This window comes from Lagenorhynchus albirostris, chromosome 11, assembly GCF_949774975.1.
Source record: "Lagenorhynchus albirostris chromosome 11, mLagAlb1.1, whole genome shotgun sequence".
Lineage (NCBI taxonomy): Eukaryota > Metazoa > Chordata > Mammalia > Artiodactyla > Delphinidae > Lagenorhynchus > Lagenorhynchus albirostris.
The window spans coordinates 10,452,590-10,476,157 of NC_083105.1; the positions used below are offsets into that span (position 1 = coordinate 10,452,590).

General features: G+C 56.1%; 1 long non-coding RNA gene across 1 annotated transcript; it reads right to left on the reverse strand.

The window, feature by feature from the left end:
• Positions 1-9,347: 9,347 nt before the first annotated feature.
• Positions 9,348-22,394, reverse strand: LOC132528988 (uncharacterized). Its single transcript, XR_009543348.1, has 4 exons — positions 22,295-22,394; positions 20,226-20,429; positions 18,885-19,074; positions 9,348-12,487 (listed from the first exon to the last, which is right to left on the reverse strand). It is a non-coding gene; the product is annotated as an uncharacterized LOC132528988 (long non-coding RNA).
• Positions 22,395-23,568: the final 1,174 nt, after the last annotated feature.

Here is a 23,568-nt window from a genome sequence, read left to right on the forward strand (position 1 = left end):
CTGGATCATATGGTAATTCTATTTTTAGTTTTCTGAGGAACCTCCATACTGTTCTCCATAGTGGCTGCACCAACTTACATTCCCACCAAGAGTGCAGGAGAGTTCCCTTTACTCCACACCCTCTCCAGCATTTGTTATTTGTAGACTTTTTAATGACATCAGAGGTTTTTATTGTCATTCCTCATTATAGTCATTTTGCCCAACCACTTCAGAGGGCAGGGCTGATGGCACACTTCGGGGGCCTTAGGATGCTCGGGCCGCTGCTTCAGACTCGCCTGGGAAGTAGCTCACATGGAGGCTCCTGGGCTCTGTCTCAGACCTATTGGATCAGAGTCTCCGGGGAGAGGGGGAATCTTGGAGGCTGCATTTTCACAAAGCTCCGTGGGTGGCTTCAATGTCTCCTGCAGCTTGAGGACCACTGTGTCACAGGCTCAGAATGTACAGTGTCTGTGCATCCTCAGGGTGGGCCTGTTCAGCTACACCAACGATTCCTGCCCTGGGGGCCTCACCACCTAGGAGGAGCCCAGGATGTTTTGTGGGCCCATAGGAGGGGCTTCTGCCCAGGACAAAGGCCAGGGAAGGGTTCCTGGAGGAACTGACATCTTAGCTGAGTCTTGAAGGAGGTGCTGGTGGGACCTGGGTCAAGAAGAGGGGCAGGGTGACCCAGGCAGAGGACATAGCTGGTGCAGGCGACAGTGGGTACAAAGCACAGTCCCCTGTCCTCAGAGAATCACAGTGTGGCAGGAGAGACAGACAGTGGGGCCAGTGACAGGCATGATCAGGCTACCAAGTCCTGGCCAGAGCACAGGGAGAACTACCCCTCCCCCTCCTGCTGCTCCAGAGTCCATCCAGGCAGGAGGGTGACCCCTGGCCTGGCCCGGCCACTGAAAGCTGTGTGACCCCAGGCAAGTCCTCTCTGGGCCTAGGTCTCCTCCAAGATTCTAACCTTTGGGTTCTGAGCCTCAGATTCAATCAGAAAAAGCTTGCGCCCCCCACAATCCCATATTCCTGGGGAAGTGCTGCCACCCAGTGGCCATTGGGAGAAAAACCTCCTGGGGCACCGGAGTCCCCCCCCCCACCCCCCACCATTCCTGTCACTATTACTGCCCTGCCTATCTCAGGGCTGGCTGGGGAGTCTTTGGAGTCTGTGGGCAATGGGTGCTGAGCTGTGCCTGACGTGCCCACCCCTCAGTGTTGCCATGGCCCCAGAACAAGGCCTGACTCCTTACTGACTCACCCCTGGCCTCATGGGCCCTTGTAAAGGTCAAGGAACCAGGGGTGGGTGGGTGGAATTCAGTTCAATTCATCATCAGCATAGAGATTTAGAGCATGGGTTGTTTTTTAATTTTTTTTATTTATTTATTTTATTTATTTATTTTTGGTTGCGTTGGGTCTTCCTTGCTGCATGCGTGCTTTCTCTAGTTGCGGCAAGCGGGGGCTACTCTTCGTTGCGGAGCACGGGCTCTAGGCACACGGGCTTCTGTAGTTGTGGCTCGTGGGCTCTAGAGCACAGGCTCAGTAGTTGTGGCACACGGGCTTCGCTGCTCCACGGCATGTGGGAACTTTCTGGACCAGGGCTTGAACCCTTGTGCCCTGCATTGGCAGGCGGATTCTTAACCACTGCGCCACCAGGGAAGCCCAGAGCATGGGGTTTTTAAAGCAAACAGATAATAGCAGTAATACTAGAAGCTAACACGTATTGGCCATTTCCACATCGGGGGCAAGAGAAGCAAGGTCCTGCCCTGCCAGAGGTCACATGAGTGGGAGTGGCAGGCATTGACCCAGGTAACATTCCCCATTTCAGAGCACTGGGCAAGACCCCAAAATAAAAGGGGAGCCCAATGGGAAAGGGTGTAACTGGACTCGTGGGAGCTGGTGGATGAGCTGGACAGAGCACTGGCTCCATGGCAGCTGTGTGACCCCGGAAATGTCCCTTGACCTCTCTGAGCCTTAGTCTCCATGGGTAAAATGGGTAACATAAGAGCCTGAGTGCTGATTTTAAAGTTAAGTCAGACCATGACACCCCCTGCCCAAACCCCACAATGTCTTTCCGTCACAGGCAGAATGAAGTTCAGGTCCTTAGCTAGAGATCTGGGCCTGGCTGCTTCTCCCTGTTCATTCTGTTCAGGGCCTCTGGCGGCTTGCTGTTCGTGGAACATGCTGGAATGTTTCCACCTGAGGTCCTTTACTGTTGTAGCTTCCTCTGCCTGGAACATTCTTCCCCCGGGTATGCTACTCCCTCACTTCATCCTCATCTCTACTTCCACGTTACCTTGTCGCTTTCTCCAGGAAGCCCTCGATGAGCACCAGCTAAAGCACAGCCCTTGGCTAGTCTCTTTCAGAACATCCATCTCCCACCTGACATGGAGCACAGTTTGGGTTATGCATTTGTTTGCTTGTTAACTGGCTTCTTGTCTTTCTCTCCAAATTGCAAGTTCCCTGAGGGCAGGAACCTGGCCTGTTTCAGTCACACCTCTATCGCCAACACTTAGCATGGCGCCTGGCAAGTAGTACGTTCAATGCATACCTGATGAATGAATGAATGAATGAAAAACTGTGTCACTAGGATCCCAGAGACCAGGCAGTGGTCAGAGGTAGTGGAGGTCTCCAATTTCAGAATCAGAACCCCAGACCCTATCAGCCTGGCACTGAGGTGCCACAGGAGACTAGCAGAGGAGGGATAGAACAGTCAGATCTGCGCATTGGCTGGAGTGCACAGGCCACTAGCGGCAGCTTGAGGGAGCCAGAGACGCCTGTCGTGGAGGCGGGGGCATCGCCTCCCCCTCCTGGAGTCTGAAGTGAGGTGGGGAATCAGACTGCAGGGGTGGCCTGACTGGTAAGCTGGGCTGGGGAGGCAGAAGGGAGTCCTGGTCTGGTGGGGGCCTGATCCCCTTAGGGACAAGGAAACCTCTCCCACAAGGGCAGCAGTGGGTGGAAAGGGGGTTAGATTGCATCCTTCCAGAGGCCCGTTCCCAGCTTTGAGGGAGCCATGGCCCTCACTCCATGGGCAGCTCTCACCTTTCTTCCCGACCTGCCTCCTCCAATCGGCTGCCTCTGGCCAGAGGTGGGATGTGGGCTCCCGTGGGGCCCCGAGTTCCCCCAGCCACCCCCAAAGCAGCTCTATTCCTAGTTCTGCTTGGCATGTAATGGGCTGACCCCTGACCTTCCCCTCTCGCCCCCGCCTAGTGCTCTGCCCCCCCCCGGGTTAGGTCAGTGATGAAAGCCAGTGGGAGCCCGGGGGGCAGAGGGAGGCGGACAGTGCCTGATTGTTCCCCGCCCCTGGCAGCGCAGCCATGCTGGCTGCTGAGGGACTGACTTTTGCTCTCTCACTCTTTCTCTCCCCCTCTCTCCCCCTCTCTCTCTCCCTCTGTCATTCTCTCTCTTTCTCTTTCTCCAGGTCAGGGATTCTCAGTCTCAAGCGGGAAGTTAATACCTATGTAGTTCCAGGAACACCCCCCAGAGATTATATGAATCATCAGGTTCAGCACTGGGGCCCGTGATTCAGACACGGGGCTGGGAGGTCTGGTAGGACCCCACTTTGGAAAGAGACTGGGACCAGAGCCAGAAGACCTTGGGCATCCCTGGCCCTCTTTGAGTTCCACCAAGTGTGAAATGGCATCTTGGGATGCTAAGAGCAAAGCCAGCCCCACAGGAAGGTGTGGGGATGGCATGTGACACAGCTGTGACTCTGTCTTCTCCTTCTTTCCCCTCTGACCTGCCCCCCACCCCGCCCTCAGGATCCATACGTGTCAGGTCTGTGTCAGGCTCTCTGTTCTGTCCCATTGGTCTAGCTGTCCATCTTTCTCCAATAAATACCACACTGGCCAAATTACTAGAGCTTTATAATAAGCCTGGCTAGCTGGCAAGTGCCCCTACCTCATTCTTCAGGAGTATCTCAGCTATTCTTTTTTTTTTTTTTGCGGCACGCGGGCCTCTCACTGTTGTGGCCTCTCCCGTTGCAGAGCACAGGCTCCGGACGCGCAGGCTCAGCGGCCATGGCTCACGGGCGCAGCCGCTCCGCGACATGTGGGATTTTCCCGAACCGGGGTGCGAACCCGTGTCCCCTGCATCAGCAGGCGGACTCTCAACCACTGCGCCACTAGGGAAGCCCCTCTCAGCTATTCTTAGTGCTCTGCCCTTTCTTACTGCTTTTAGAATCAGCTTGACAAGCACTACCAAAACCCTGTTGGGGTTTGATCAGGACTGAACTGAATCTAGACATTAATTTGGGAAGAGCTGACATCCTTAATATATTGAATCTCCTTATGCAAGTTAGTGGCTGTCTCTCTGCATTTATTTTAGTTTCTTTATTTTACTTCTTATTAAGGAAAATTTCAAATGCACAAGATTAGACAAAAAAAAGGATAACGAAGCTCTTTTTACCCAGCACCAAGCTTTACCAATTAAACCTCTCAGCCACTGTATCTTCAGCCATAATCCTGCCCACTCCCATCCCAGCATTCATTTTTTTTCCAGCCAATCTTTGAGGTCTTCATTAATGTCTGCCAGTAATTTTTTTGTCTCACTTTTTGTTTTCAAAGAATTATAGATTGACAGGAAGTTGCAAAAATAGTACAGTTTCCCCCAATGGTGACATCTTACATAACCATGGCACTCTACCCAAACCAGGAAATTGACATTGGTACCATCCACAGACCTTGTTCAGATTTCACTAGTTTTCCATGCATTCCTCTGTGTGTGTGAGTGTGTGTGTGTGTGCGTGTAGGTCCATATGCAATTTCATCAACTGCGTGAATTCATATAATCACCCCTAAAATCAAGACACAGAACTCTGTCCCACAAGACCCCTCGTGCTACTCATTTATAGCAACACCCATCCCCCCCTTCCCCTCCCCAACTCCTCCAGTCGCTAATCTGTGCTCCATCTCTACAGTCTTGTTTTGAGAACGTCACCCCACAGCATGCAACCTTTCGAGATAGTTCCTTTCACTCAGCATAATTCCCTTGAGCTCCGTCCAGATCCTCACATGTATTGATTGTTAATTCTTTTTTATTGCCAAGTAGTATTCTGTGGTCTGGAGGTACCAGTTTGTTTAATCATTCACTCACTGAAAGGCATTTAGTTTGCTTCCAATTTTTAACTATTACCAATAAAGCTTCCGTGTACAATCATGTACATATGTCATTGTGGATATGAGCTTCTGTTTCTCTATAATAAATGCCCAGAAGTGGGTCATATGGTTAGAAGATATTTTCTTTTTTAAGAAACTACCAAACTATTTTCCAGCGTGGCTATACGCCAGTAATATTTTACGCTTTTCTCTGTAAATATTTTCTTATATTTAATTTCTGTTATTATCGTAAGTGGAGGACTTTTTAAAATTATATTTTGTTTGCTCTGTTGTTTATAAATGCAATGACTTTTTATTGAAATGATTTACACACTAGAAAATTCACCAAGTGTACAATTCAGTTTATATTCACAAGGTTGTACAACCGCCACCTCTATCTAATTTCAGAATATTTTCATCACCCCCAAAAAGAAACACATCCGTTAGCGGCCACTCCCCATCTCCCCCCCTCCCCTGCCCCTGGCAACTATTAAGCTACTTTCCGTTGCTTGGATGTGCCTATTCTAGGTGTTTCATAGCGATGGAATCATAACATGTGGCCTTTTGTGTCTGGCTTCTTTCACTTAGCGTTGTGTTTTCAGGGTTCATCCATCCACATGTTGTAGCTGCAATTTTTAAAAAATTAATTAATGTCTTTATTTTGGCTGTGTCAGGGCTTAGTTGTGGCACGTGGGATCTTTGCTGCGACATGTTTAGTTGTGGCGTGCGGGATATAGTCCCCCGACCTGGGTTTGAACTCGGCCCCCTGCATTGGGAGCGCGCAGTCTTACCCACTGGACCGCCAGGGAAGTCCCTGCAGTTGGTTTTTGCTATTGATTTGATGTAGGAAGATCCTATCTCTAGCTCTGTGACATTTCCTTCATAGTTCTAATAATTTGCCCGTAGATTATTTCGGATTCTCTATGTAGTCAATCTTATCACCTGCAAATAATGCCAGTTTTACTTTTTCTTTTCCAATCCTTATACTTTGTTGTTATTGTTTATTTTTTTTTCATGTCTTACTGCCCCAGATAGAGCCTCAGGTACAATGTTGAATAGATGCATGGATGAGGGCAAACTTGTCCCTGATTTAAGGAATGTATCTATTGGCCCTTTAAGAACTATGTTTGTGCTGGTTTCTGTAGGTAATCTTTATCAGTTGAAGGAATTCCTTTCGATCCCAAGTTTGCGAAAACATTTTTATCAGAAGTAGATGTTGAGATTTATTGCCAGTGCCTAGATGATCATGTGAGTTTTCTCCCTTAATTTATTAACGTGATGAGTGGCATTATAGACTTTCGAATGTAAAGCCACGGTTCCCTTTCTAGGATAAACAAAATTCCGTTATGAGGTATATATACCTTTTATTCATTGCAGATTTGTTTCGCTAATATCTTACTTAGGGTTCTCACGTTGAATTTCACAAGCGGGACTCGTCTGTAACGGCCCTTTGAATGTTCTGTGTAAATGGAAAGGCGCCATCCGAGTCTAAAGTGTGTCTCGCAGAAACTCTCCATCCCTATCCCTGTCTCTCTCAGGGTCCCTCTCTGTCCCTCCTCATATACACTGCTTTGGCTCAAGGGTACTCCCGTGGGTGGCAGAGGGAGGAGGAACCACCTGACCCCCAAGGTGGCTGCAGAAGGTGGAGCTGGAAACCTGGGACCTTGAGCTTTGGGAGGGACACAGAGCTGCGACTCCCCAAACCAGCCAAGGGACCATAGCTCCTGGGCCCCTCATTGAAGAGGGAGGCTTAACAGAAATCCTCCCCTCCCTTCTCTGTGGGGAGGGGGAAAGCCCTCCAGAGGAAGTGGCTAAAAAGGGGCAGGGGGCAGGGGTTAATGGCCGCATTGTGCTGCAGGCTGACGGATGGCCGGCTTGTCAGTGGCAGTGGCCCAGCCTTAGCAGCCCCAGGGAGATCCCCTCCCCCTCCCAGCCATCCTCCGAGGGAGGGGGCCCTGCTGGCCTTTGATAAGTGCTGGGGGCCGCCCTCCCTGATGCGGGGACACAGGGCCAGCCTCTTTGGTGGAGTCTGGTCTGCTGAGGCCCAGAATGCAGCCCTCCACCCCAACCCGTCCCTACCATTAAGCAGGGCAGGTGGCCACAGGGGACGTCCATCCTGACTGAGGGCCCCTTGCCTCACTGGATCTCGGGCACCACCAACAGCCCTGCCTTCCTAAGGATGACTGGGTTTCAGAAGGGACCTGGTGAAGCCCAACTCCCCCACATTTGGGGCAGGGAAACAGGGCTATGACTTGTCAAGGCTCCTGGAGGAGCAGAGGGAGAGCCAGTCCTATGACTTCCTGCTGAAATGTGCCCAGACTGGGGCCAGGCCGATGCTGAGATGAATCAGACACAGTCCTCCCTCAAGGGGCTGGAGGCTGGTGGGGAGCGGAGCCAGCACGTGAACAGAAAAGTATAACCAAGTGCGGTAGAAGCAGCAACCACAGTGCACTGTGAGTGCCGGGAAAGTGCCACTAGCCCAGCCAGGAGGTCAGGAGGGCTTCCGGGAGTTAGACCAGAGAGGGTGGCGGCAGTAGGGAAAGGCATTCCAGGCAGAAGGAACAGTATAAGCAAAGGCTCAGAGTAAAACCGGTGAGGTGTCTGTGAGCCACAGCAGTTCAGAGCTGAGTAAGTAGGTCCGCAGGACCTGGTTTTCCAGGTCCTCATGTGCCACGTCAAATGGTTCGACTTGGCAGTTTGGGGAAGAGCCATGTTCTAATCCGGCCTCCATGTGACCATCCATCCTTCGGTCACTCAGCTCACTGAGCAGCAGTGTGACCTTGGACAGGTCACTTCCTCAGGAACAGCCTCCCACAGGCATACCCTGACCTGGGCTGCCTGGTCCACCTGAGGTTCTCTAACATCCTAATGTCACTGGGCTGGGGTGGGGCAGCATGTGCATAAGCTGTTCTTAGTTACAGAATATTGAGAAACGGCATGGGGGACAGAAGCTTGAAAGAGATGATTTCTGGGTGGAAAACATCTGCTTCCACAGCGGCATCGCTGAGCACATCAGCCCTGGCTGGCCTAACAGGGACCTCCCGTTATTGGGAAAAACCAACCTGCTCTCTGTTACTTGTAGTCAAATGCATTCCTAAACTGATTCAAGCTCCTTACCTCAAGCTGAAAAATACAGAGTATTAAATACAGTCCAAGATCTTTCACATCCACATAAAAAGATTTTCTAGAGAAATAAGACTCTTTCTTAAATACAGGATACACTCTTTGCCTTTATTTCAAATAACTTTCAAACTTGAAAGTGTTTATTGTAGAAATTTGGAAATACAATAAAAGACAAAGTACTAAAAATTTAAAAATCACTCTACATCCCACCATCCAGAAATAAATAAGGTGAGCGTTTTTGTGTTTTCTGTTTTTTCCTTATATGTTGTGAAATGAAGTCGAGCTCACAGCAGTTAGTTTTTCCTTTTCTCTTTTTATTGATGTAATATATATGCAAATACCATTTTGTATCCTGGTTTTATACCAAAAGCGTTTCCTATGTTATTACAATTTTTCATAAGCATCATTTTTAGTGGCTGCATCACATTCTGTCACAGGAAGGTGCTGTGATTCATTTCGCCAAGCCCCAAGCCCCCAGTGCTGAACACTGAGGCAGTGGCCAGGTTTTCACTATTCTGTGAGTTGCAGTAGACATCTGTGGGCATAAGTCTTTATTTATACCTAGCTTGCTTTAACAAAATGTCCTACAAATGCAGCCTCCACTTGTATCAAGGCATTCAGCAGTGACAGCCAGGACAGCATCCATGGGTCCTGTGACCAGCCGCCCGGCAGTGCCCACAGGTGGCCTGTGGTTATACAGTGGCTCTGGGTCCTCCCTTAGAGTATGCTACAAATGTTGTTAAAGCCAAGTCAGCAACTGTGGTTTGCGTTTGTTTTATGATAAGAATAATTAAATATAAGACAGACCCTCTCGGCAAATGTTTTGAGTTTTAGCAACTATTTCCCTCTTTCTGGACCCTCCCTCCCTCCCTCCATGCACGTTTCTAATGATCTTCTTCTATTCTGCTCTGATCTAGGAAATCGAAGCACCACAACTGCATCAAAAAGTAGAGGGGCTTCTCTGGTGGCGCAGTGGTTGAGAGTCCGCCTGCCGATGCAGGGGACGCGGGTTCGTGCCCCGGTCCGGGAAGATCCCACATGCCGCGGAGCGGCTGTGCCCGTGAGCCATGGCCGCTGAGCCTGCGCGTCCGGAGCCTGTGCTCCGCAACGGGAGAGGCCACGGCAGTGAGAGGCCCGCGTAACACTAAAAATAAAAATAGAAATAAAGGAGAAGAAATGGGCTCTGAGTGGGGCCGTGCGGGGCTCCCCAGGGAGAAGTGCCTGATGGGGGTGTAGGGACTCCAGCAAGACCCTCTGAGCCTCAGCCTCCTGAGAGAATCACGCATGCTCCGCCCCCCTCACGGGATCCTGGCCCCATGGAGGTCCTGAGTGCAGGCCCAGCCCAGTCTCCCTGCCAGCCTCCTGCATCACGGAGACAAGTCCTGAGGCATGGGGTGGGGGTGCAGGGGGCTAAATGGACCCTGAACAAAAGGGGCGCGGCGGCTGTGGCCACAGAGGCCTGGGGAGCTGCCCAGAGCTGCCTCATCTCCTGCTCTTTGGCTCACGCCCGGGGGCCCCTCGAGCCTCTCCGCACAGCCCCATCCTTGGCTGGGACCATGGGTCGGTCGCAGCCATTCTCAGTCGGGAGGCCTGGATGTGCTCCTGGCAGTGACCAGCATCAGTGCCGGGAGGAAGGGGGACCGCCATACCCCAGCCTTCCCTTCACACCCTCCCGTCCTCCTGGACCCCCAGCAGACTCCGGGGCCCTCTTGTGGGAGAAGCTGGGGTGCGAAACTTCTGGGTGAGCTGTTGACTGGGGGTCTCGCTCTTTCAGGAAGAGCAACTGAGGCATTTTCCTACCCTCATTCCTCCCCAGCCTCCACCCAAAGTCAGGGGCGGCAAGCCTCCAAAGCTTCCTGGTTGGGGGTTTACTGCTTCCTGAGGTGGAGAGATCTCCATCCAGGTCCCAAAGGATGACGCACTCCTCTTGCGATCTCCACTGCCAGAAGGGCCCGTCCACCCACAGGGCCGGGTCCCCAACCAGTGTGGACCAGGTCACCAGGGAACCTGGACTGACAAACTCCAAGGAACGTCCAGGTCTCACACCCTGGACCAGTCGGGAGCAGCTAATGCTGCAGACAGCATCCTCCCCCAGCTTCTCACCCAAACCACCCTCCTTCCCGCTCCCGAGGCTCCCCTGCCCCTCCAAGCCCTGCTTCCGTCTACTGGCTGGGCGCCTCTGTCTCTCCCCTGGCTTTATTGACATGTAATTCACGCGTCTGAAGTGCACAATTCAATGTTTCTTAGTCTATTTATAGAGTTGTACAGCCATGACCACAATCATTTTAGGACATTTTCATCACCCCCCAAAATAAACCCTGTACCCTTTAGACATCATCCCTTAACTCCCTTAACTCCCCAGCCCTAGGGAACCACCACTCTACTCTCTGTCTCTACAGATGTACCTATTCTGACATTCCAAACAGAATGTCTCTTGCCTGACTTTCCCCGTCTATAAAATGGGGATGGTAATGGCATTCCCTCACAGGGTTTGTTGGGAGAATTGAAATAATACCAGGGCTTAGGATCATGTCTGGCCCAGAGTCAACACTGTGTAACGTCTGCTGTCGACATCACCTCCAGGGCTGGGGCTCCTCCACCCACCCACATGCCTTCCACTTGCCCTATGAGCTCATTTCGCCCTCATCCAGACCACCCCGCCTAGACGCCAGACCTCCCGGGCATCCCCACCCAGACACCCTAACAGCCCCTCAGACTCAGCGTGTCCTTCCTCCCCAAGCCTGCCTATCCTGCTGTGTCCCTCACTCAGGAAATGGAATGACCTTCCACCTGGTCATCCAGGCCAGAACCTAGGGGCATCCTTGATAACTCCCTCTCCCAGGCATGCCCCCACCATCTGGTCCATCAGTCTGACTCTGTCCCCCCACCTCTCCCTGCCCTGGTGGCTGCCCTGACCTGTCTCCATCACCAGCTTAGTGGTCACAAGCTGGGCTCTGGTGTCCAGTGCAGTTCTGTCCACCACTCACTGGCCTCAGGGCCTCGGGCCAGTCACCTCACCTGTCTGATCCTCAGTTTCCTGGACGATAAAATTGGGATGACCTATAAAATACTGCCTTCTCCATTCACTTGTCTTGAAGATTATATGAATAAAATATGTAAAGAACTTAAGCCTTTTTTTTTTTTTTTTTTGTGGCCACACCACACAGCATGTAGGATCTTAGTTCATCGACCAGGGATCGAACCCACGCCCCCTGCAATGGAAGCACAGAATCTTAACCACTGGACCACTAAGGGAGTCCCAGAACTTAAGCCCTTAATAAACATTATTGTTGTTGTTAATATTATTCTCTCACCTGGGTGACTCCACCGCTCCTGACCCGGGTCCCTGCCTCTGTCTTGCCCACAGCACATGCTGCTCGGGTCGTGGCGGGCTGACCACGTGCAGGACACCGAGGGAGGCCTTGCACGTGCTACTTCCTTTCACCTCCCAAGAGGCAGGTGTTGTTACCCTCGTTTTACAAGCAAGGAAACTGAGGGCCCAAGGTCCCAGTGCTGGAGTCAACCACAGCCTAGTGGTACACTGTTGGCATTCATGTATTGATTGAAAACATTTATCGAGCCCCTACTGTGTGCCCGTTACTGAGCTGGGTGCTGGGAAAACAGTCATAAACCAGACTGGCATAGATTCAGCCCATAAGATCTTTCTAGAACACAAATCCGACCCCTTTAAAATCCTTCAGTGACCACCCCACTGCCCTCAGGATCCAGTGCAGTCTTCAGGAGCCCTTCTTCCCTGCCCTCTGCATCCCGCACGGCTCTTTCCCTCTGCCCAGCTCTCCCACCTTCCCTGCTCCCGCTCTGCTCCAGCACACAGGCCTAGTGGGGCCTCCCCACACCAACACATACCGCTCGCCGTCTTCCCAGCCTCACCCCCGACACCAGCTCCGTCCCCACCTTCTCTCTCAATTTCTTTGCCTGGTGAACTTTCACTCATCTTTTGAGGCTCCATGCACAGTCACCTCCTCCAGGAAGCCCTCCTTCCCCCACCTCCCAGCCTGGTGATGAGCTCCCAGGCTGCCTGTCTTGCAACATGCTGGCTCTTTACTGATATGTCACTCCTCCTGGACTGTGGCTCCCTGAGGGCAGGACTAGGGGCTTCCTTCTCCCTCTGGCCCCCTTGCCCCCCCATCCCATCCATCACCATGTCAACAGATTTTACCTCTTCTTGCCATGGACCGAAGGCCCCAGCCCAGCACTGAGGTTACAGGTGACTGCACACTGCCAGCACCGTGCGGGTGATCCACGAGCGGTCACTTCGCTGGTTCACGTCACTGTAAATTCGGGGGCAGCATGAGATGGAGGAATTGGTGACTGTTTGGAGCATCTGAGCACAACCTCCTCAGGCCTCTGGCTTCTGCGATTCCAGACAAGGGAACCAGGGTTGCTGGGATCTGCCTAAGTCCCCACCCCAAGGCCCCAGACCTCTCAAGGGGTGGGTGGGCATTAGCGCTGGAGAGAGATGCCCAGGGCAGGAGTCACCTGGGTGAGCCCCAAGTCCTGGCTGGGCAGCCTCTCTGTGCCTCAGTTTCCTCATCTGAAAAATGCGTCGTCAGCCCATCCTCACCTGCCTTGCAGGGCTGTCAGGAGGGGAAAAGGAGGGGACAGTAGACAGAGACCATCTTCTCTGAGAGCAGGTACTTCAACACCGACTGGCTTCCTGACACTCCCATCTTGGACACATTCTGTTTCATTTTCAAAAAAATTCCAGAAAACTTGGTTTCAGGTTTTCGCCGGAGGCTCAGCCCCATCCCGGTGTTTCCCGTGGGACGGGGTGCATCCTGAGGGCTCTTTCTCAGGGAGGTTTTGGGGGGGAGGGGCACACGGCTGGGTCCAGCTGCAGCACCTGGTTAGGACACTCCCCCTCCGAACCTCAGCCTCCACCTTGGGGGATAGATGGGTCGTCACTCCCACCCCAAGGCTGCTGTGCCGTTGGAGTGGGATGGTGGATGGGAGGGGCAGCTTGTCTCGAGGCAGGGAAGAGGCCTGGGGTGGGGGGCGGAGGGTCCCCTCCCTGGGACAGGAGGTGCACCACAAGAACTCACATGGTGCCCCAGGCACCCCGTACCCTGCCCCCCGTGGCCTCCCAGAAGCCACCTGGCCGCCCGCAACGCGGTCGCCTCGGCCACCAGGCCCTGCGCCCGCTCGCGGGGCGCCAGGGGACGGAGGGCGCCACGGCCAGGCCACGGTCACTCCTGGCGGCCCGGGGGTGCCGTGCAGGGCGGGAGGCGCGGGCAGGAGAGAGTCGGAGCGGGTGGGTGTGTGGGGGGCCGGGGAAGAGCCAGAGAGAGGGGCAGGGAGGGGAACAAAAGGTCCCTTTGTGGAGCGGCCGGGAGAAGAGGCGCACATTACCCAATGCCCAGAAGCCATGTTGGTAACAAGAGAACCATTCTCTGCCTCGCTTGGAAAACAACTTGGAGAGAGAGACAGGGAGAGAGTTAACCCCATGGGCGCGGGGCGCAGGAGCCCGAGGCCACTTTGGGAGGCGGGAGGGAGCGAGGGCCCACTGGGGGGCCTTTCCGGCCCTGAGCCCGCAATTTCCTGTCTCCCAGGCCTGGTCTGCGGTCGGAGGGCCCAGAGCCCCAAGATGGCCGCTTGGCCGGGGCCCAGCTACCTTTAGACGGGGGACTGGAGCCGTGGCTTCCGCTGCCTGGGCCTGGCCAGACGTGTGACCCCTGCCTGCTTCCAGCCTCAGGGCGGGCCCATCCCACCCCGAGGGCACCCCTCCACTCCGAGTCCTGGCAGCACGGCCGCAGGTCCTAGGGCTGGTCCCGGCTCCAGGGCTGCCCAGCCTCCACCAGCCTCCCTCTGCTGCCAGGCGGTGTATTTCCTCCTGAGGAAGTCCCTTCCATCTTTGCAGAGTTTTGCTGTAAGTTTTTTCCAAACTTTAATTAAATCTCTTTCAGCCCCACCCAGCTTTCTCCCCTTCCCACCTCGACCCACGAGCCCGGGTTCTCAGGCCTCTAGAGACCGCATCTGTTATGAGGCACAGGATACCGGAAGAAGCCACTGTGCTCTGGGCTCGTCACGTGTACCTCGCGGCCAGCCTGGCTGAGGTGAGCTGTGGTCCCTTCTGCTGATGCCCGTCGTTCTAAAAGCACCTGACACTGGGCCACGTGTGGGAGGCACCCCATGAATAAGCAGGAGAAGGAGATCCTTCCTTCCTTCCTTCCTCCACAAATACACATGGAGCCCTGTGCCCAGCGCTGACCCGGCTCTGGGGCTCAGCAGTGGACCAAACAGACCACCCTGCCCTCAGGGGGCAGATGAGGAACAGGTACACAGGCTAATGGCAGGTGGCTACAAGCTCGATGATGACAAAGCAGGGCAAAGGGAGACCGTGACAGGAGGGGTTACATTAGAAATGGTGGTCAGGGAAGGCCCCTGCAAGGGTGTGCTATTCGACAAAGATCTGAATGGAGAGAGGAGGAACATCTGGGCAGAGAATATTCCAGTTAGTTGGTACAGCGCTTGCAAAGGCCCTGAGAGGGACTGTGCTGTGAGTCTCAGAAGAGCTAGGAGACCAGAGTGGCTGGAGTGAGCCAGGGGTCAGATCACCGGGAAGGCTGGAGGGGCCCAGGTGTGAAGGGCCCACAGGAGCTTGGAGCAGGGCTCGAGTCGTCTGAGTTCCATTTCAACAAGGACTCTCTGGCTGCCGTGTGCAAGATAGACGGCAGAGGTCAAGGGCGAGAGCTGGAGACCCAGCAGGACTTCTGCCACAGCCCCTAACCCTGCGTGCTCCCCTCTCGCACTCCTCCTCCCCGGCTTCCCACCCTCCCATCACAGGTGCAACCGTTCTCTGAGTAAGTGTTGGCCCAGCACTTTCTAGGTGCTAAGAATGGGTCACATGGTCCTTGGGCCAGGCAGGGCCCTATAGAGAGCAAGGCTTCCCCCACCTCCGGGGTGGGCGTCGGCTCACAGATGGTGGGGTCCCAGGCGTCCGAAGGGGACCCACTGGAGCGCGATCCTTGCCTGTGGACCCCTGGTCGAAGAACGAAGCCTCTTCTTCGGGCAGTTTTTCGAGCTTCACAAAGGGCTCTCGGGAGCCCCCACCCCCCCAGCCCCACTGTGTTGTGACATCAGCAAACAGCCCAGAAAAGCAGGGGCTCAGCACCCTGCCTTCCACCTCAGGCAGGTGCCTGGCCTCCCAGAGCCCCAGATTCCTCATCTGTAACACCACATGCGCCTCGCAGGTCTGGTGGGTACAGATCAATCCTCAAGGGGTGGAAATAGACTCTAAGAGGTGAGAGATGGCAGATGGTCACCAGCCGAAGGGGCAGTGCCTCCCGACCCCTAGTGCTAGGCCCTTCCCTGCACCTCTGTGTCCCGATGCACCTGTGGCCCCAGCTCAGCCCTGTCAAGCGCCTGGAGCTGTGAGGTGGGGCGGGGCAGTTGCTACAGAAAGTAGTTGCAGTATGAGGGGGCTTCAGACAACAGAGGGGCCAGTGGGTAGGAGAGGGAGGCTGTGAGGCCCAGAGGGACAAAACAGGACAGATTTGGGGGTTCCAACTGAACAGAAAGCACCCCAGCCATGGTAGGCACCGTGGGCCAGGCGAGAGAGAGACCCCTGTGATCCTGTCTGCCCCACTGACTTGCTGTAGGCAGCCCGGGCCTCTCAAGCCTTTGCATCCTCATTTGCCCAATGGACCTCATCCTTTCTGGCCCCACAGGGTGGTGGTGAGGATCAGATGAGGTGAGAGCTGTGCGCGCGCTGGGGTGGGTGTAAAGCCGGCAGGGAGGCACTGCTGATGGTGGTTAATGGTCACGGGGTCCTGCTGGGTTCCAGGCCTGTGCACCACTTACAAGATGGTCAACACGGTGGATTTGTGCAACAGGCAGGGCTGCAGAGGAGTGAGAGAAAACAGGAGCAGGAGAGAGAGGGAGTGGGGGAGGGAGAGGGGCATGGCCATGGCAGGGGGCCCAGAGGCTTCCTGGAGGAAGCAAGGTGTAGTTGTACGTATCATGGGGGATGGGTAGGGTTTGCGTAGGCCAGGAGGCACCGGAGGGCTTGTGGAAGGACCAGCATAATAAAGGCACGGAGCAGGGAACCAGCTGGGAGAGCAGGAAAGGTGAGGGCTGCGCCCTGGCTGGCAAGGTGGGGTGGGGAGGCTGGGGTGGGATCCTGGGTAGCCCCAGCCCCGCCTAGGCCAGAGCTCCGAGTCTCACCTCCACCCCTTCCAGCCTCGGGCTTAAAGCTCCCGGTTTCCATGTCCAGCCTCTGCTCAAGCCCTGCCCTCCCTGTGGAGCACCCACCCCCCTTGTCTCTGGCTGATTCTGACCCACTGTTCAGAGCTGTATGGCACAACTCCCTCTAGGAAGCCTTCCCTAGCCAGGTTGAGAATCCCGCCTGTGGGAGTAGTTCGTTCCGTCCCAATGGGAAGGAACTATTATTATACCCATTTTACAGAGGAGGAAACTGAGGCTCAGGGAGCTGTCATCATCATTGTTGAGGGGTGCACAGCTGGTGTCAGAGCTGGGATTCTAACGCTGGGAGAAGCCTGGCTCCTTTGAACTCTTGCGTTACCTCCCCCACCCCGCCCTGTGCCAAGCACCTCTGTCTCCTTAGATCCAGCACGGAAGCACAGAGAAGGGCTGCAATTCAACTGTTGCCACTCAGCCAGGAGGTGGCGGAGCGGATCCTGAAGCCAGGAGCAGCTGACCCCACCCCTCGCCACCAGTCTGAGAAGGTGCAAATAGGCCCAGGACGCAGCGGGGAGTGAAAGGGGAGAGGCCAGGCCTGAGGCCAGGGACCTGAGCGAGGGCAGCCCCGGAAGGCAGGGAAGACAACCAGTGGGGACGTGAGCCCAGGGTGGCCCGGCTGGGGCAGTCGGGGACCGATGGCCCGTGGCAAGGCAGCTGGAGGAGGGGGAACTGGCCATGGAGCTGAGAGGGGCAGCTGGAGAGGTCGGAGGGGAACTGGGAGAACTGGGGTCCTGGGTGCCCGGCTATGGGGTTCTGCTGCAAGCGGGGTCAGGTGGCTGTCGCAGGCACTCACAGTCTAAGGTTTGGGCCCAGTGGAAAGAGCACTGGAGATGCTGCGGGTCACGCGGGAAGTCACCAAGCGCGGGCCCAGTGCCCTGGCCCACGTCACACCCTCGCCAGGACGGAAGCCTCGAGGCGCTTCCACGCGGTACTGTCGTCAGTCAGGGGAGTCACGTGGGGGGCGGGCAGCAGGGCCGTGGTGCCTTCCGGTGGCCTCCCCGCCTCCACCCCGCCCCTGGGGATCCTGCCACCGCTCTTGGAAAACAACTGAGGAAATCAAGTGGAAACACAAATCCGCCACCCAGTCCCTCCCGCTTCCTCGGGCCAGACCCCTGCCCCCAGCGCACCCCAGAAGGGGGCTCTGTGGCAGAGGCTGAGCCAGACCAGCATGGTTTGCCCTGGCGAGACCCAGTGGGAACGATCCTCGGTCCGGGGCTCCCAGCAGCTGGACCTATCGGCCCATCTAGTCCCACAGAGGCTGCCCCTCCCCAGGAGGACCTGGGGCACCAGGCTTGAGCCCCCTCCCTTCCCAGTGACCTCTAGACTCTGGGATCCAGGACCAGGGAGCTTCCAGGCCTGACTCTGCCCAAGACCAGCTGGTCACCCTGGGCAAGCTCCTACCCCTCTGTGGGCCTCAGCTTCCTCATCTGTAAAATGCAAGCAACAAGCCCTGTCCAGTCCCACCTCACGGGAAAGAAAGACAAGGGCCTAGGGAAGGACAGCATTGTGTAAACTGTCAAGTGTCAGGCCCACAGACTGTCACTTTGATTTTTTTTACAGAGGAGTTGCCTCCGTGGCTGGGGGAGTCAGCTCCGCTCAGGGGACATGAATTCCAGATGGCGATAAGGGGTCCCTGCCGTTGCTCACCCCTGAGCAGCGGGGAGCCCGTCCCTGGCCCACCCGGTCCCTCTCAGCACTGGCCATGCCAAGTGCCTTCCAGCCCCTCTACGCACGCCATGGACAGGCTGCCTGCCCCACCGGAAGAATTGTTGCTCAGCCGAACTACGCCCCGTCCTCCAAGACCCAGCTGAACGGCCCCTCCTCTGCGAAGCCCACGTCTTAACCATCCTGGAGCCCCTGCACACGCTCAGCACTACGCGTAACGAAGAGCAGAGTCAACAGGTGTGACTGAACCAACGTGTGCGTGGACATGCGTGTGCGCACCAGGAGGGCTGTCTCGGGAGGTGACCCACTCGGGACATGACGGGGAAGGGTCGGCGTTTACTATGTGCACCCCCAGACTCCACCCGGGGCTCCCTCTACCCCCAAGACCGAGACCCCAGCCTCCCCCGGGCCCTCGCTGACAGTCAGGGCAGCTCATCCCATGCCGGCTCACAGGGGTGCGTTCCTAGGAGGAGCGCACTTGTGGCATTTCCAGAGCTCTGCTGGGTGTGATGGAAGGTGAGGGGACACTGGCCCGTTAGAAAGCGGACGAAATCATCCAGACTTCAGACGGAGGGGACTCGACTACCAGGGAGGGACAACGGATGTGAGCAGCGTTTTGAAGGAAAAGCTGTTGTGGCTGCTGATTAGCTGTGGGGGGATGAAGGGGGCGGATGAGTCGAAAATGACTCTGAAGTTTCACGCCGGGGTCGCTGGAGAACAGTGGAGCCATTGATGGGGCGGGGAAGCGGGGTGGGGGCTGGTGTGGGGGCAGGGTGGTGACTTGGGTTTGGGACATAGACTCACAGCATTTGGGGCTGGACGCAACCTCAGAGATCATCCAGGTCACAGGTGAGGAAACGGAGGCTCCGGGAGGAGCAGCCACTTGGCCGGGACACTGCATGGGTCGATGTCACGGCCAAGGCCGGGGACCTGGCCAGGATTAGTCCCGGAGGCAAATCAGACCCAGTCCCCACCTTCAGGGGTTCGGTGTCCCCTGGAAGACACAGACATGGCCATAATTGCAACCTGATCGAAGGGGTATCCACGAGGCAACGTGGGGATGCAGAGGGCATGGGGGAAGGGGGAGTAACAAGGAATAATAATATCACGGTTATCAGAAGTGGGGCCCCTGTGCCAGGTGCATCTCATGTAACCCTTGCAACCATCCTACAAACTACTAGCCTTGTTGTCCCCATTTTACAGGCGAGGTTGAGAAAACTAAGCAGATGGTCCAGGGCCTCACAGGTCTGATGATGCCCAGACTCATGCTCTTAAGCTCTGCTTCTTGGTAGAGGTGTTCTGGAGCTGAGGCCTGATGGGTGAGTGGTTTTCCAAGTGACGGAAAGGGACGGGGCGGCATCAGGCAGAGGCACCAACATGTATCAAGGCCCAGGAGCCCACCCTTCCGTCGTCAGGGTTTGAGGTGTTCTGTAAGCCCACCTTCATACCTCTCGCCCAGGGCCTCCTACCCTGCGCCCCACCCCCCTTCCCAAGCCCCTAACTTCACAGGACCTCACCTGTGCCAACCCCTACTGGTGATCTGATGGATTTGTCAGGAAAATGAGCTGGGGGTAGAGGGGTTGGGGGTGGGCCTGTCCCCTATCCCCAGGGAACCGTTGCCCCTGCTCCCATGGCCTTCACAGCCCAATCCTGCCCCATCCCCTCTTCCCCACTGCGCCATCTTCTCATCCCAGGAGTGATCCTGAAAAAGTGAGTCAGCACAGAGGAGGGAGGGGTTGGCCTGAGTCACCCAGCATGTGAGCAGCTGAGCTAAGGCTCAGACCCACAGGGCCTGGGGTGTCAGACTGTGGCGGAGCCCCTGAGCTTGGACAAACCACGGCGTGGTCCCTTTCTGTACTTCTCCATCCTTGGGCTCCTTATGGTCACCTTGGGAGTGAACCAGGAGAGAAGGAGGGCTGAGCACTGGAACTGCAGCTTAAAACTCAGGGTGCAGTAGTGTGCTGGCGTCAGCCCCTACCAGCTCGTGAGAGCCAATTGCTAAATCTTCTGGAATTTTCCAAGCCTGTTGATGTCACCTTGGAAGCTTGAAGTCGGCCCCGGTGGGAGTTTTTACAGTGTGAACACTGGCAATTCATCCCTCTATGGCCACCCCCTCCCTGACCGAGCTGGTTGTTAAGCACTTACCAGCACACCACCGTTTAGGAGTCCCACCTCCTGGCTTCCCTGGAGGCTTCTGGGTCCTCTCAGCCCAGTCTTGGGCTCTTGGGGGAGTTGCTCTTGTGCTAAATCTCGTGGGATCTCCTTCCTGCCACAGGGCATCCAGTGCCAGCATCAGCCGATCTTTCATGTTGTATCTTGGACGGCTCCCTTCCTGCCCCTGTGCTCCAGCTACAGAGAAACAGATGATCCTCGCTGAAGAGGCATTTGCTTATGTTGTTCCCTTCTTTTGGAATGCCCTTCCCTCATCTCTGCTTCTTGAAGTCCTCCTTACTCTGTCAGAGCCTGGGGCTCTGGGAAACGCTGAATCCATTCCCCTGCCTCAGGACAGAAACACACCAATACCCTCCTGCCACCCCCAGCCTGCTTGTGGTCTCTAGCGGAGTGGGGTGTTAACGGAGGACAGACTGGTTGCTGCCCTCAGGGGTGGCAAAAGCAAGAATCAACTTAAACCACCCAGGTTACCTAGAAACGAATCCCTTCATTCCCTGTTCAGCCTTTTGAACTCCTCTTCATCCTTCAAAGCCCAACTCAGATGTTACCTCTGCCAAGAGGTCTTGCCCAGATCATAGTCTTCCATCACCCCCTCACCCCTCTGCCTTGTATGTTCTTTGATGGTCACACTCATGGCTCTGGGCAGTGCTTATCTGTCTGTGTGTCCAATGTTCCACTGAACCACGGCCAACTGACGCATGACAGGCCCTTATTTAAGGCTGAGCTCTCAGCCTGGTGCCGCATAGGCTCAGGAACTGCTTGTTGAATTAGGTCCGTCGCTGTCTTGGGCAAGTCCCTCTTCTCCCTGGGCCTCAGTTTCCCCCCTGTATGAACTAGACTTGAACGAGGTAATCTCCAAGGACCCACCTCTCACGTTCTAAGGGTCTGTGAGTATATGCCCCTCCTGCCCCCCATCAGCCTCTCACCTTCTAGTTTCCTTCCCTAGTTCCCCAGTGGGTGACACCCCTTCCTCTGCTGCCTTCGCCTCTCCCCGCAAACACCCTGCAGCCGACACACGGCTCGGGCTCAGGCCCCTGGACTCCATCCTCCTGGGTGCTCTTTTCCTGCGGACCAGGGGTTTCTCCGAAAGGGCAGGGGCCTTGCGCACCCACCCCGGGCCCTGCCCACAGGCCAGGCATGCAGTCAGCATCCAGGAGCGCCAGTCAGCGGGCCGTGATGGAGCTGCCAGGACTTGCGAGGCCTGTGGCTAGTTTCAGCGCCCCTGTTCAGACAGGCCCGGAGCTGCATGCCCCTCACAGCCGGGCTTCCCCTGGAGCCCCCGGGGGTCCACAGCCACATCCCGCTCTCTGCCTGTTTTGCTCCGACCTTCATAGGGTGCGTGCATCCGGGAGTGCATGTGTTGGCGGGGTGGGGTACATGCCAGCCCCTTCCTCCCCAGCCCGCACAGAGCACTCAGGTGGCTGTGGAGCCAGTGTCCCTCTCACCCTCTGCCCTCTCCTCACCTCCCGAGAGCGCGCGTGCGCACACGCACTCAGAGAGTCCTGAAGCGACAGAGCGGTCAACCTGCGCCGGCGTTTGGAGCACAGAGTGGTGTCACTTGTGCCATTGGGCATGTTGAGCAAGAGAGGACCAGATGGGATTGTTAGAAGAGACTCTGAATCCCTTGTTGGTTCTGAAATCCAAGGACCAAAGGCTATCCCTGCCCCTAAGGCAGCCAAGCCTCCCACCCTGGCCCTGCCTCTTTGTCTAAGTCACCAAGCCCCTCACGGCTCTCGTGGGGCGACACCCTGCAGCTCAACGCAGCGTCTCACAGTCTCTCACAGGCACACGGGGCAGAGTCAGGGCCCAGGGATGAAGCGAACAGAGCAAACCACAGGACGTGGGAAGGAGAACCCAGTGTGGGCCAGTCCATCCCAGAAGGCTCCAGGGAGCGGTGGCCCTTGGGCGATGCTGATGTAAGGGTCTACAGCCCAGACTCTGATGCCTCCTGTTTTGGGAGTAGGATGATCTTTAGCAAAATCCTAACCTCTCCGTATCTCAGTCTTCCCATCTGTGGGGCCGTGGCAGGTCACAGCGCCCACCTCATGTAGCCGTCGCAGCTGAGTGAATTGACAGGTGTGCCTGCGTCTGGCGTGCAGTAAGTGCTCAGGAAACAGCGCTGCTGATAGACGCACAGAAGAGCCCAGCCCGCCTTGCTCCATTCCTGAGCACGGCCCCTGTGCTGGGTGCTGGGAAGACACCCGAGGCCACGCCCTCCGTGAGCTTCTGAAGACGGAGGAGGGTGCAGACAGGGAAAGGGCGGCTCTCAGGCTGTCTCTGGGTGTGCCAGGGAGCCAGACCAGGACAGCTGAGGGGGCAGCCCTGATGGCGGAGGGTCAGGGACCAGGAGGAGAGCTGTGGCCTCAGAACAGAGGGGAGTGAGAGGAAGGGGTTCCAGGTGGAGGAACAGCCTGAGCAAAGGTGCAGATGGTGACCTCTGGTCAGGGAGGGCGTGCTGCAGAATCCCGCGGCTCTAGGACCGTCGCCACCAGCACAGGAGGCTGCTCCTGACCCCCTTGTGCACAAGGGCCCCATCCCCATGCAGGACGACACACCTATTTTCATGCCTCTGCACCTGCGATCACGAAGCCCCCTCCCGCAGGTGTCGCCTCCTCCAGGCAGCATGTGAAGTTAGTGCGCTTCAGTGTAATCGTCGGGGCCTCTCTATCCCTCTGGGACAGGCGCACCTGAGACCTGCCCGTGGTGGGGACTCAATAGTGATTAGCTGAATGAATGAACCAACGAATGAACGACTGAACAAAGGCAGTGATGCCGTGTCCCCCTACACACTGGCGATTCACCCGATGACGGACACCATCACGCACCCTGTAACCATAGGGCATAAGCCGCAGGAACTCTGACACACACCCCGCCAGGCCATCACCACGCCAGCAAGCCACGTGGAAAGCTGCTCTCTCCCCGCGTGCCCCCTCCCCATCTATCCTCCCACCCGAGCACACTTTCCCTCTCGCCTGGGGCAGCTGGTGGGAGGGTGGGGGCGGGGGAGGGGCAGGGCCGGAGGGGCCTCAGAGGCAGTGGGGGCAGGGGGCTGGGGGAGGCTGGGAAAGTCCAGGCTGTCTCTCCTGGGGGGCGGTGGGCGGCATGGCGGGGCGCTCGCAGTGATGAGGGAGGGAGGAGGGTCTCGGCCCGGTACAGCTGCGGTTCCCTCCCCAGCAGCCTGCCCGGGTGCAGAAAGGCCTCTTTGTTCTCCGCCTTTAAAGGGTAAGAGAAACACTTATGCATGGCAAATTAGCCCAAAAATGTATTTCTCTAAAACACCCAATTGTCTCACCAGGCCTGCAGCTGCAGGGAAGTT